Source organism: Mycetomoellerius zeteki, unplaced genomic scaffold (assembly GCF_001594055.1).
Source record: "Mycetomoellerius zeteki isolate Tzet28-1 unplaced genomic scaffold, Tzet1.0 scaffold285, whole genome shotgun sequence".
Classification (NCBI taxonomy): Eukaryota; Metazoa; Arthropoda; class Insecta; order Hymenoptera; family Formicidae; genus Mycetomoellerius; species Mycetomoellerius zeteki.
Window position 1 is genome coordinate 133828 of NW_017257266.1, and position 14102 is coordinate 147929.

At 36.1% G+C, this 14102-nt stretch overlaps 1 protein-coding gene and 1 long non-coding RNA gene across 7 annotated transcripts in view; both read left to right on the forward strand.

Annotated features, from left to right (window-relative positions):
- Fas1 (fasciclin 1 Fas1 domain-containing) overlaps positions 1 to 14102 on the forward strand; it is a 379369-nt gene that overhangs the window by 31160 nt on the left and 334107 nt on the right. The gene's annotated exons all lie outside the window — the stretch shown is intronic.
- LOC108724247 (uncharacterized) lies at positions 11245 to 12228 on the forward strand. The gene is made up of 3 exons (XR_001936690.1): positions 11245 to 11639; positions 12028 to 12036; positions 12144 to 12228. It is a non-coding gene; the product is annotated as an uncharacterized lncRNA (long non-coding RNA).

The window sequence follows — 14102 nt, forward strand, 5'->3', positions numbered from 1 at the left end:
AAATCCTATACTGACATGGCGGATAGGCTAACACAACCAAAAATTGGCTGTTGCAGCCAATTAAAAATGCTATGTCATATTTTGCCATCTAATTTGCTGCACCAACCAATCTTTTTTTCAGTGTAGGAAACGTTTCGACTTTACTTATTGTTAGTCTTCCTCAGTCCATTAAAATAATAAATGAAAGATAACCTTAATATTTAAATGATAATATCTTCAACAGACAACAAACATGTGGAATAATTCTTAATTATAATGTTAATTATAATAATAATGTTAATTATAATTAAGAATTATTCTATATGTTTGTCGCCCGTGTTGTGAAGCTATTATCATTTAAATATTATCTTTTATTTATTATCTTTTTTAATTGACTGAGGAAGACTAAGTAAAGTTGAAACGTTTCCTATATATTATATTTTAACTAATTGAGTAACACTCTAATAAACCATTTTATATTTTTGACCTAATTATTTGCTCATAAATTGACCTTTCTGTTACCATTATTTGTATTACTTTTTACTTCTGCTTATTAGTTTTCAAGACAAGATTTGACATAAACGATAAAAATTTTTGTTCATTGAATTAAATTAAAGCATTGATATTTATAAGAGCTCCAAAAATAAATGTAATACAAGCAAAATGCCTATGTGGACTTCCGCGAATATTGACGCGTAAATTACATATTCCTAACGCAATAGATACAATTTGCAATCAATTGGCATGTTACATCCTGATGTTACACCCCAATTGGTTGCGAATTTATCTATCGCGTTAGGAATACATAATTGAGGCATCGAAATCCGCAGAGGCCCATTAAATTAAGAGAGAATTTGTGCATATATTGAATAAATATTTATGTCCAAAATCATAAAAATTTAAAACTTTAGGTTCAAAGATTTTTTTATTTTATAAATACCGGTTTATAAAGAAATTATTTAGCTTTGTAAATACAAAGATCTAAAGATTTTGATCTTTGAGACCGATTTTTGTAAACATGTATTCTATCAAAAAACATGGAAGATGAATGGTGACTTCGTCCGATTATTATAGTGGACCGATCACTTTTGTGGTCACATCAGCTTGAAAATTACGGATAACTACAGACAATATAGAAACAAAATTTACGAGTTGTTCTAAAAGAAAGTACACATTTGATGTGCTTATTTCCGGTCGTCCCTTCTTTCAATTTCTTTCTTCTCGAGTTTTCGTTACGTCGTTGCTCCATGCAATCGTAGTCCAGCATAGAAGTGACACGCGCTCCTGAAGCAGGAAAAATATTATTTCGTATTTGTGAAATAAATGCGTATCTTTCTTCGGGCGAAATATCTTATTGCACAAAGGTGCATATACAGGGTGTTTCCAAATTAAATGGCAAAACTTCGGGAGCGTGTAGAGGAGTAAAAAACTAAGAAAAAAAGTCCTATAGACATATGCTCCTTTTTGCTTTGTTTCGCAGGAAATCACGAAAAAAGAAAAAAATATATTTAATTTATTATTTTAATTATTTTATTTATAAACTTTTTAATGAAGATTTTGTTCGAAATGTGCACCTCTTGCAGCAATACAAGCATTGCATCTGTCAAACACGGCTCTTGTAGCAGCCAGGCACTGTTCTTGCGATATTCTGTTCGCTGCAGCTACGATACGATTTCTCAAATGTTGCTCTGATTGAATAGGCGAAGAATAAACTTCTTGCTTCAGAGTACCCCATGCATAGAAATCTAATGGCGTTAAGTCGGGCGAACGAGTTGCCCAATGTACTGCTCCTCCACGTCCAATCCATCGTTGTGGGAATTTTCTATCTAACCAGGTTCTAGCGACTCTGCTGTAATGAGCAGGGCATCCATCTAATTGAAACCACATTTCAGTACGTTGTTGTAATGGGATGTTTTCTAAATAGTCAGAAAATTCATTCTCCAAGAAATTTAGAAAACGGTCCCCATTTAATCTTGCAGGTAAAAAAAACGGTCCCACTAAAACGTCGTTCCAAATTCCAAGCCAGACATTAACAGAAAACTCTTGCTGAAATTTGTATTCTCTAACAGACCTGGGATTTTGATGAGCCCATAATTCCTTTGATTAATTATTCCACCTCTGGTAAATGTTGCCTCATCTGACCACATTATTTTAGATGGAAATAAAATATCATTGTGGCATGTCTGAAGGTACCAGTTACAAAAGTTCAATCTGTTCCAATGATCTTGAGGTAATAAATTTTGCACTTTTTGAATGTGGTAGGGATAGCGATTATCTCCTTTTACAGTTCGCCAAATTGTTTGTGGTGACACTCCCAATACAGCCGACGCATTCCGAACGCTGGTCTCAGGATGATTGTCAAAATGTTGTAAAATACGATTCCCTGCCTGCAAATCTCTTCGTAACGCTGCTTGAAATCGGTTGTTTTCTTGTCGAATTGAAAATGTTCCAGTCTCTCGCAATCTATTAAATGTCAACATAAACACTCTTCGGTTTGGCACTCTTCTGTTTGGAAATCGTCGTGCATATTCTCGCACCGCCTTTAAAGCATTACCGTTGCAGAAACCGTATACAAAAACCATATCAGCATATTCACTATTAGAATACGTACGCGGCATATTGCAAAAGACAAAATTCATCTACTGTTAAAGGCTTTCAAAGAGCGACTGACAAATTCATAACAGAAAGTGGAAAATGTAATCAAATATGTCGGTGCTAGATATGGCAAGAAATGTAAACATTTTTTTTCGATTTCTCTGAAACGGAGCAAAAACGAGCATATGTCTATAGGACTTTTTTTCTTAGTTTTTTACTCCTCTACACGCTCCCGAAGTTTTGCCATTTAATTTGGAAACACCCTGTATATCATGATTTTATTGAATCCTCAAGTATTTACATATACTTAAAAATCTCCGAATTTTAAATCCTTTAAAGTTAAAAAAAATTTATTACAAATTATTAAACAAATAACTGCATCGTTTTCATATCTGATAAATTTTATATACTATTTATAAATAAAAAAAATTCAAAGATTTTTGGACAGATTTATGAAAACATAAATTTTAGGATCAACCGATCTCATGAATTTTCCTTACCCAAGAATTTCTGTGTCTTATATTTTATTTTTTTATCTTCTATATCGTTCGTGCTTCGTATTCTGCATATCTCGCGTTTTACACTTTCCGCGTTTTATATTTTCCGCATTCGTGCTATACGCGCCTACGTCTCACGCTACGCCTTATGTGGATTATGTTATGCCGTGACATTTGGCTTTGGGTAGCAAATATGCTGGAAAAGGAAGTGTGTTCGTGCGCAGGACAATTCCCTGGCGGTTCAGAGTCAAGTGCAGTTTGGGTTTAGCTAGCACCGACTGACAAATATCTTTCTAGATCGTCGGGCACAAAAGAGGCATCCACTTGTTCTCGCAGTGGCCGTATGCCAGCTGATTCCAGATATAGAGCAGAAATTGAATACTTATGACTTTTTTTCTCGAGAGGGACTAGCCGGATAATATCACGTCGAAGAGATGTCTCCGCATTTTTCCCTTATATTTATTAAAAAAATGTATAAAGGTAAAATTGATCGCACAGATTTTACAGTGATTCTAAAATCATGAAATGAACACATCAGCGGCAGATTAAATTTTTTAATATTAAATGAATTTGAAAGAATACTTTATCTTGTTTAGTACGTTACATTTCAACGTTTAACGCTAAACAGTTTTTTCATAATAAGCTGCGTGTGGATCGAGCAGTCGCCGGAGGGAAATTAAAGCGAGTTAATCGAGAAATAATATTTTGTTATTTGTTTGTGCGCGGACAACGCGTAAAATAATTTGTAATAAAAAAAAGGAGCACGCGAATTTTCGCGGCGGTTTACACTGTAGTCTGCCGGTTAAAGCGTTAATTGCCCGGAGGATACGAAAGTGCTCGACGGAGTAGAGATTGTATGGCTGTAGTAACAGCGTGCGGTATGATTATATTTCTTTTTATACATAAATAGTAGATCTCCACCGGCGTGCGCATTCCGCTTGTCGCTCCAGGAGCAGACAGGGATGGAGGGCGGTTTATTATTCCGTCCTCGAGCTCGTACGTCTGCGTGTACCGCGAAAATAAACCACGAGCGTCTAAATTCACAGTTCACTCCTCGGTGTAGCTGCCTCCGATAATATTTACTGTGGTTCTGTCATCGATAGAAATCAATGCAAACACCATAAAGCATTCGCAAACCGGCGATGTGTGCTGTGCAAACACATATTCCTTATCGACTGTCGAATCGAATCGCGGCCGGACGAAGTAGCCCCGGAAAAAGCGTTAATCTCGCCGAGGGTTTATGGTATGTGTGTAATCCCACGCTCTCAGAGTTGGATTTAAAATGTTATGGATTCGAGACGTTTAGATTCCGGATGTTCAATTGTCTTGCTTCCCCTTGCGTGAATATTAACACGTTAAAAAAAACAATGTCTACGTTTAAAAATCGAGGGTATCAGGAGAATATACGTACGAAAGCATTTATAGGTGTATAAAAGTCTAAATATTGCATCGAAAGCGTGTAAAAATTTAATAATTGAAAGATTATTCCCACATCCATATTCTATTATTTAATTTATTCGGAAAAATGAGCTGAAAACTATTCTCCTCTTTTTATCTTGAAATTTTTATTTAATTATCCACGTTTATATCATATTTTCCCTGATGATCTATGATACATTTTCCTTAACAGCGCAAACTAGAGAAAAGTGTAAATTGAATGACCTAAATATATCGAGAGCGAAGTAGAGAGGGCGGTTCTTCGGAGTCGCTAGCGAGATTTCCGGTCGAAGGCTTCCGGTAACGATGATCTTCCATTCCATGGGGGAATTCAGTCCCCGACAGGCGTTTCGGTTGGTTCCATTTTGGATCCCTTTCATTCTTGCGCCTCCTTGTGTCCCTTTTTCCCTCTCGCGTATCGCCTCTTTTCTGTTTCCACGGCATCGTTGCTGTTGCTTCTATGCATCCGTTCCATTTCCTGGCCGTTTCGAGACGTCAGCCGCATCAGACGCGTCGGATGAAGATAGAGGCTGGGGATCGCTTAATAGGATTTCACGTCGCCGGGCGCCGCTCTCTTCCATCTTTCTTCACTCCTCGTACATCTGCGAGATTAAGCGATCCGCAATTTTGCGAGAATGCGACATCTACCGCAATTGCATGTCCGCAACGAAAATCTGTTAGGTGCAAGAATGCTTCTGGAGGATAAAAAATATTTGGAGATTGGTTGATCTTTCTAGAAGACTCGTACATGGAAAGAAAGGTTTTTTTGCTGAAGTGTTTGAAAAATTAGCTAGATATATTTAGATTTGAAAATAATTTTGTTTAACCATCAAAATAATTATGTAGGACGTTCAAACATGATGAGTACACTGTTAAAAATTTGATGAAATTTAATATACTTTTAATTTACACATTTTGAACTTAATTTCATGACATTACATTAAATTTAATGTATTTATAACTGAAAAGTATATTTGTGTACATGTACATGAAATTTAATGTATTTTTCATGAAAATTTATGAAATTTAATGTACTTTTTATTAAATTTTATGAAAAGTATATTAAATTTCATAAATTTAATGTACAACGTTCATTATTTTAAGTAACTACTGTAACTCAATTTTCAGTTAAATCATTCATTACTTTTAATTTCATTCATAACCACGAACTTCATTTACATGTAAAAACATTTTTAACAGTGTACTGTGGAAGGTTTTGATTTCTTAGTATCCAACTTGAGCCTCTTACTTTGATTTTATTTTTAGATCTGTCTAGCTAAATTTTCAAACTTTTGACTTGTAAAATTTTACATATACTTTAACAAAACCGTTATGCCGAAAATTTGTCTAAAGCTGATCTGAGCTTAATGATTTATAATGATTCGAAAATCTACGTATAAAATTTGAAGATCAGTAAAATATTTTTCGAGTGTCCATTAAAAATCATTTTTAAAAAATTTATTTTAATTTCGGTCGCTATAAAAATTTTTTAAATTTCCATCTCTTGCTTGATAATCTATAATTCTCGAGATATAATAAACGTTACGACGTGTTCGCTTGAGAGGAAAGTAGAGTCGAGTATCTAGGACGTAATAGTTTTCCTTGAAAACACTTTGGAAATACTTTGCGGTGAATGTTTCGTGAATGAACGTTCCCGGCGGAACAAGAAGGAGGAACGATCATTTTGTTGAAGCCGAGCAGTGCATCTGTCATGTACCGTTGACATGCCACGCATTTTCTGCGTAAATTGCATCGCGCATTCAATCGAAAGAAAAACATTTCGTCGAAATCTACGTATCGTATTCTATTTGAAAATTGCAATGTATCAAAACAATGGAAACTCCTTGCATTTGTTTTTGAATAATTTTATTGTAGAGTGAACACTTTTACATCGCAAAAAAAAGTAATCGTACAAAGCACTGCTAATAAATAGTTCACATTTTAAGCACTTGACGCGAGAAATCGATGAATGACGTATAAAAGAGTTACAACAAGCACGATAAACGAATGCGAATGACGCTTAATTCTTTGACTTTCGGGGAGTCAAGTGAGGGGAAGAGAACGTCCTGCTGCAACTTGTACGACTGCAATGAGGGAACAAATGCAGCCAGACATCCCGGAAAAGTTTAGCATCCCCAATGCGTCGTAATGATGCGAGGGTTACGGGGTTACACGAAGAATGAAAGAGTCTCCGAAGGTTTTCACCGTCGTAGAAAAGCGGATTCCGGCCTTCTTTCTACGATCGCGTCAAGGATCCTCGTCCGGTTATGGCCCGACCCTTGCGTGATCCCCTTTCGCGCGTACTCGTCCTCGAAGTTGGAAAACCGGCGAAACGTTGGTTATATGTCGTACGTGTCTAGAGCTTGGGAGAAGATTTCTGTCCCCGGGAACGAGAAACGTGACTCAAGAGTTCCCACTGGTACCGAGCGCAAGGGGTAAACGATGAACCGCGCTACCGAGATAGCGTGAAGCTCTTTTCGCAGAACTTTCGCACACTCATCATTCCCCACGGCCTTTACCTACGAAATTCGCATACTGGCTCTCATTAATGATCCTCGTTAATAATACGCACATTAAAATGTCCGCTCATTAAAAAAACTTATAATTATTTTCGTATTCGCAGCGATCCGGAATTTTATCGACACGTGGACCTAGTAATTTTAGCACTTTTCTTAAGAACTTATATATAGCTTCATTAAAAAATTTATATTCACATATTAAAAAACATTTTTTATTTATGTTAAAATCGGTTTTTGTTAAAATTTTTGTATTGAATTTTTAATATGTCCGAATGTTAATGTAACATAATGTAATTGTGTTATTTGAACATTTCGTGTTAAATTCAACATTTTTTTAGTATTAAAATATATATTATGTATAAATAAGTAAAGAATTAACATAAAAATGTTTTTTTAAATTCTAGGGTAAATGAATAAAATGTTATTTTAACGTATTATAAATATTAGTTTTACTGAAGAAATATACTTTCATAATTTACTTACAAATTGCGTTATATTTTTTGTGTTAATTTTTTACATAATATTTGTGTTACTTTCTAATATTCATCTTTTGTTAAATTAATATAAAAATTTATTATATAACTGTTTGGGACATATGAAATGTGTTAAATTTAACACAAATTTTTTAATTGCACAGTTTCGCTTTATTTTATTATTTAAGTTAGTATATCTATATATCAGAACTAAGTGAATTATATTTGACTATATTTTCACAGTCCCGTCTTACATAAAATTTCACAAACACGCGTGTGTTACATATAGGTCTGTATTTATGAAATTTTACGGTTTCTCATCTGTTTTAAGATGACTTCATGAAAAAATGTCATATGAGCGTTATGCAATCCTCAAATGCGATTAAGATCCACTTTGCAACGTCCCATTTTCAGATGTTGTCGCGTGTTATCATAAGAATAGTAGCATGTTTCCAAGATGGTGCAAGACTGGGTTAAGTGCGTGAGCTACTCTATTTAATCGTATTAACGATATTTCGCCTGTTGGCGATATATGTTGCTTCTCACTGCCTCGCTGAAGTTGTAAAAGTCGCAAAGTTACTCTTGGAAGGAACGACAGCAACGTGAGCCATTCAACGTAACTTCGCATACGCGGTACGCCACAACGACTATTAACGTTCATAAATTTGGAAGGTTCTTATTGTTAGCGAAAAGACCGACCTCTATGAAATTCTATATACGATCGTTAATTGCTGAAAATGCCATGCACGTACCTTTCAAGACAGTCTAATACGTATATATAATAGTTACGTATAAACGTAAGTCATAAACTCGATCCTAAATATAGAAATCGATAGATAGATAAACTTCTAAAATTCATGAATTCGCGTTCAATAGTAACAGTTCAATAACATAAATATTTCCTGTAAAAATGTATCCCCATTACACTGAAAGAATGATTTCCTACGAAATTATTTTGATGTCCAACGAATTATTTTTAAATCTGTAGTTTCCAAAATTTAATTTTAGATATTTCAACAGAATCGTTCTTTCTGTGTATTCTCGCATTAATATCATTTCAATTAAATATTTGTCATTTTAATGATGCATTGTTTCGATTATTATACAGTTATCTAGTTATAGTGACATGACAGAAACAAGATTCGAGGAAGAAAGTAAGGAAGGATAATCCTTTCGTTTCTGCTAGCTTTTGTCCTTTTTCGTTTTACAGTCTCTTTCCCGGCTGGGCGAGCAAGGAATTTCGCCTCGCCGGGGAATTTCGGGGCGATGTGTTATCCGCTCGGGCAGGGGTATTTAATATCCAGGATATTAGGGAAGGACGCGAGCGAGGGATCGGTGATGGGGACACTATCGACGAGAAAGACGAGAGTCACGAGATTCGAGCGTTCAACTAATCGATCTGGTTAAAACAAATTCACTCGTCGTTATCGATAAACTCATTTCGTCGTTGATAAATTTATCATGCCTTGTAGATTAGCTTGTACAAGGAGAAACAGCGTATATTCGTTGTTTTCCACCAAGGAGTACTTGCGGAGTTATTCAAGTAATTATTCATGTCATAAAAAATGGAGGGTGGCTAGGAAGATGGTTCCTTAGCGTGGTATTACATCTTAATCCGAAGTTTTACACATAATCGCCGCGTTTTGGGCATGCTCGTTACTGCAGTATACTCCCGCCGTGCAGCGCCGTGCCGCGCATTAATTTAATTCAACCCGGTGAAGTTTGCTTTACTAACAGCTTTGCTTTCGGCCAGCTGTCTAGCCGGTCTCTAGATTTACCAGCTTGTCTACGTATGTAAACGGTTCTACTGCTAAAAGCTTCGTATCCTAAATAAATCCTTAGATTAATCATAGAATATCCGTGATTGTACTTTCTGGTGAAAATAATTTTTTGGTCACCTCATACAGTTTTATTTATCTTGGTGAACACAAAAATATCTTTTTGAATTTTTCTCACTTAACGGATATCTTCCTATATTTGAATACACAACGTACATCCTTGGCAAAAAATATTAGGCACCTATATTGTAATTCAAAATTCTTTTACTTTATTGTTTCCTATTAATTACTGGCATTATACATAAGTTTAAACGGTTCTTGAAACAAAGGATAAAATTTATGGTAAATGTCAAATCAATTTTTAAACAAACGTTAAATAATATGATAATAAAGTGCTTAATATTTTTAATTCAAGCTGTATTTTGGATTTCTAGATTTAGGATTCGATAAAAACACATGGTTATAGTTAGAGTTGCATTTTTCACGAATTATTTTAATTGTAGATTCACAAATAAAAAATCGGAGATATTTTCTATTGAGTTGCATTTTTAGAAACATAAACTTTCGTTGATGCGAAATATGCTTATAGACTCGTGACCTGTCAAACGTGAATTTTACAAGTTTATCTATCTACCGATTCCTATATTTATGATTTACGGACGTTTATACGTAACTGTGTTATACGGACACCATCTCAGAGGGTACGTGCATGGCAGTATCTGCTAGGGCTAGCAGACACCCGTCATAAATAAAATCGCTGGTAGCACTCGGCGCCGCCGAAACCTGCACGAGAGCGCACGTTGAAAAATATATCTTATTACCGCCTCGTCGGTGTTGGCTGTCGACATTACTCTTCCGCGTATAATAAAACTTCCGCGTGGACTAACTGCGCGTTCTTCGTATGAGGATAAGATGTATCTTATATATAGATGATGGCCACCTCTTTCGTTCCGCTCCGCTTCTTCATTATTTATCTGCAAAGTATCAAGAATGAGAATTTCTTGTTTCTCAGCGTGCGTGATCGCCGGCAAGTGTGTGTCCTAATTAGTAACACCGCATCGTATCCGCATCGTCGCGCAGACATTTGCTGATTAAGTTCGATCTGCATTCGATTGCACCGCAGCTATACTACGCACTAATGGTACAGCGAACGGTATTAATTAGATCAATGACCGCGTCTGTATGAGATATATCATTGTCCAGTCCCCACGAAATGGGCGTCATCGATCAATCGTTCTATTCCAATTATATCTTGCTCCGTTTAAATTTAATCGCGAGGCGCATCGCCTGCGCTTCCTGGAAAGTAAAGAAATCGCAGAATCTTTGAAACATCGGACTCTTTGGTCTTTGCTATCTCGTTACACTTTTAACTGTTGGTTTAATGCAATATAAAATACCTTGGACTTGGTGTAATTGCAAGGAGGGTGCGTCTCTGGTGCGACATGTTCTGTACAAAGGTCGGCTGCATAAATGAGGTAATTACGCTGCGATTTATCTCTCTGTGCCGTGCGGAATTTAAATACCAACGACACGAAACGGATCTCCGACGAGAAAGAAAGATTTTTCGTGAAATAGTTCTTAAGTGGTCGAGTAAATTAACAATTAATTTTTTGACATTTCATTTTTGCGCGATTGTTCCAAGAAATTATTGCTTCAAAATTTTTCTTGAAAAGTGTTACACGACATGTCGTAACAATAAGGGTGTTTTCTTGAATAACACAAAATGTGTAAGAAAATGAATCTATCAGTTCTTCATTTCCTTCCTTTTTATGACATAAAAGACTCTGAGTGGTCGATTTTTTAATACTTTATGCATTATGCAAATATTTGTGCTCCGGCCTTAACCTATTTTCAAGAAAAAGGTTACAAGCTCTCCGGAGTTGCGCGCATCTAGTATTCCTGAATTCAAAGCCAATTTAATTGGCCGTAAATTACAAGCAACTGCAAATGACAGGCATGATGTCTGTCTCGCTCTAAGAACAAGTAAACTAATTTGTCGCGTAAATAGCTAGCACTGCTGGAGACGAACACCGACACTGATACAGGTCGTCAAAGTTGGCCCGATACGCTAATGCTGTAGTGCCAATATCATCGTTTGAAAGACACAATACAGCCGAGGCTTATATACGAGCGGCACTTCGGAGTTTCGGTGAATCGTCCTTTCATCCTTTATGCAGTCCTACGCCCGAACTCATCCCGTTGCTCGTTCGCTGGCTCGCTCTGTATCGACTTCACTCCGTTCGAGTTCACTGTTTCTGGTTCTGGTTTAGTAGAACATCGACCGGACCGGCTATACGCTTATTACATTGTAATGAAGTAGTCATGCACCCGACTTGCCGATGGATCACGGTTTGATGCGAGGTATGAGGCGTTATGAATTATTAACTCTCTACACGTCGGTTGATAGCACACATAGCACATCGCATTGATGTTTGATTTCATGCCTATATGAGGATTTGCAATACCCATGTATGTTTCGCATGAATTCGTAGCTCGGAAAATCTCGAAATCTATAAATGATCATTTTTCGAAGAATCGTTCGATTCGGGAATATTTTCGCCAATCGTGAAAATCTTCTTTAGAAGAAAAAATTCGTCATTTTGAAAGTGTCTTCTACTAATGTTCTAATATTTTTCAAGTATTAATCGCTTTTTTAATAAAAGCTGTCCAAATTCAAAGATCCAAAGGATCCAAACTTCAAAGATCTTGTAACTCATGAAATATTTACTCACAACACGAGAAATCGCAGATCTAAAAGGTAATTATGTTTACCTTGTCACACGTTTCTCGTAAGTCAGGCGCAGTCTTTCCTGAAAAGCGACACCACGACTATTTCTTAATAACGTATCCCCTTTAATCCGCCAGTAACCCTTCGAGGAAACGCAATACCCCTGGGTTCCTCACCATATGACACCGGAACGACGAAATATTGCAGCCGACTTGGCCTTCGTCCGCCATCAAAATCCTCCGTATATCGCATTAATGCAATATCGAGTTACGCTTTGCGAAGAGGACTTATTGTTAGAGTGCTTCCCTCCTTTCGAGGTCGCTCGTATGGTCGTCGTAAACGAATCCATTTTTGTTTTTCAATATAAAAAACAACAATGTATCGCCGATTAACGATTATTGTTAAATTCATGATATCAAATTATTATCCAATTTGAATTATTTTTAATTATTCTTATATATATATAATTAATTCAATCACAGAAATGAATTGATTTACATTTTGATACACATGGAAAAGTTAAAAATAACAAAATGTCATTCAATTCAAGGAATTGGGTTAACATTGCTTCTTTAATATCTAATAGTGATTACACTGTTAAATTTATAATGTCAATTTACATTCACAATCGGACTTATTTTTAATCATTCCTATAATAGATTGGCTCTCCTACTCAATATTAATTTAATGAAAACAATGGAATTAAACAATTTAATTCAAGAAATGTATTAAATTTTACTCAAATTTAGTTTATTTTTTACTAGGTGCATACATTAATATGGATGTTGTTTGAAACATCCATATTAAATAATTCAATCACAGAAATAAATTGATTTACATTTTGACATACATGAAAGTTAAAAATAATGTTAACTCAAAGAATTGAGTTATCATTGCTCCTTTGATATCTAATACTTATCGAATTGAAACCGGAAAAGGTCGCACTTGACATCTCACAGATTTGAAACAAAAAGTTTACGAAGTATCCGAAAACCTAGCACTTAAATAAGATTTCAATAGTTTATGGTTACACGGATCAACTCCTTAGAATTATACAACGAGGTTCTTAGAGCGTAGGATCTTTAGATTTCGCAAGGAGAGAGAATTCCAACTCGATATACAAATTTAACTTGTATGAGTGCGATATAAAGCCGGGGAATTCTCGAAAGGTGAATAGACAACGCGGCAGTTATGCGATTCTCTATTCATAGAGTTCCCGATCCGACGTCGACCAACAAACTCCAGTCGTCATTAAACTCGAAACTCCGTCTACTGTAAGAGAGAAACGCGCACATTTTCCTTCGTCGACGGTGGCCTCCCCCGCGAATAACAGAAGGAGAATTACATTGATGCGTGACTCGCTTTGAAAAGTAGGTCGTTTGATTGCACCTGCGCTACACATCGCCGGTCGGTGATTGTAGGCGTTGGAGGGACGTAATGCAGTCGCATCCAGACGCTATCCTTTAAGAATTTGGAACGTTTTCGTGTCGAGGCCAGGCGTCTCTATAGGACGACACTGACGCAAATCGGTACCGACCCCGTGAACCTTCGAGGTCTTGGAATCGATACCGACTGACCTTGAGCCATTTTAGCTCACCCGTTATATCCTCCGCAGTGGAGCTGTGATTCCGCTGCAGTTCCCCTCACTCGACCTAAAAATTTTCGGCGCCGTACTTTTTCGCTGCTGGTAACATCAGGATTGTGGAAAACAATTATGTTATAAATAGACTGGATTTTTATGCAAACAAAAATATGAAAATATACACAAAATTTACAAATATGCACAAACAAAAATGCGTCTTTAGGATGTTTCTTCAATAATATAAATTTTTATTTTGGTTTTATTTCTCAATTTTTTTGCTTTCTAAAAAGAATATGTGATTGCATAAGAATCCGACGTCTGGTCATAAAACTGCTGGAAGTATAAAACACTAAAATTTTCAGAAACTAAAATTAAAACGGAATTATAAGAATTTTAAAATTTGAGAAAAAAAAGAAGAAGGAAAGAGAGAGAGATAGATAGAGAGAGAGAGAGAGAGAGAGAGAGAGAGAGAATTTTGGAGAATGTACAATTTGCGGATATGCAAGGAGTTTGG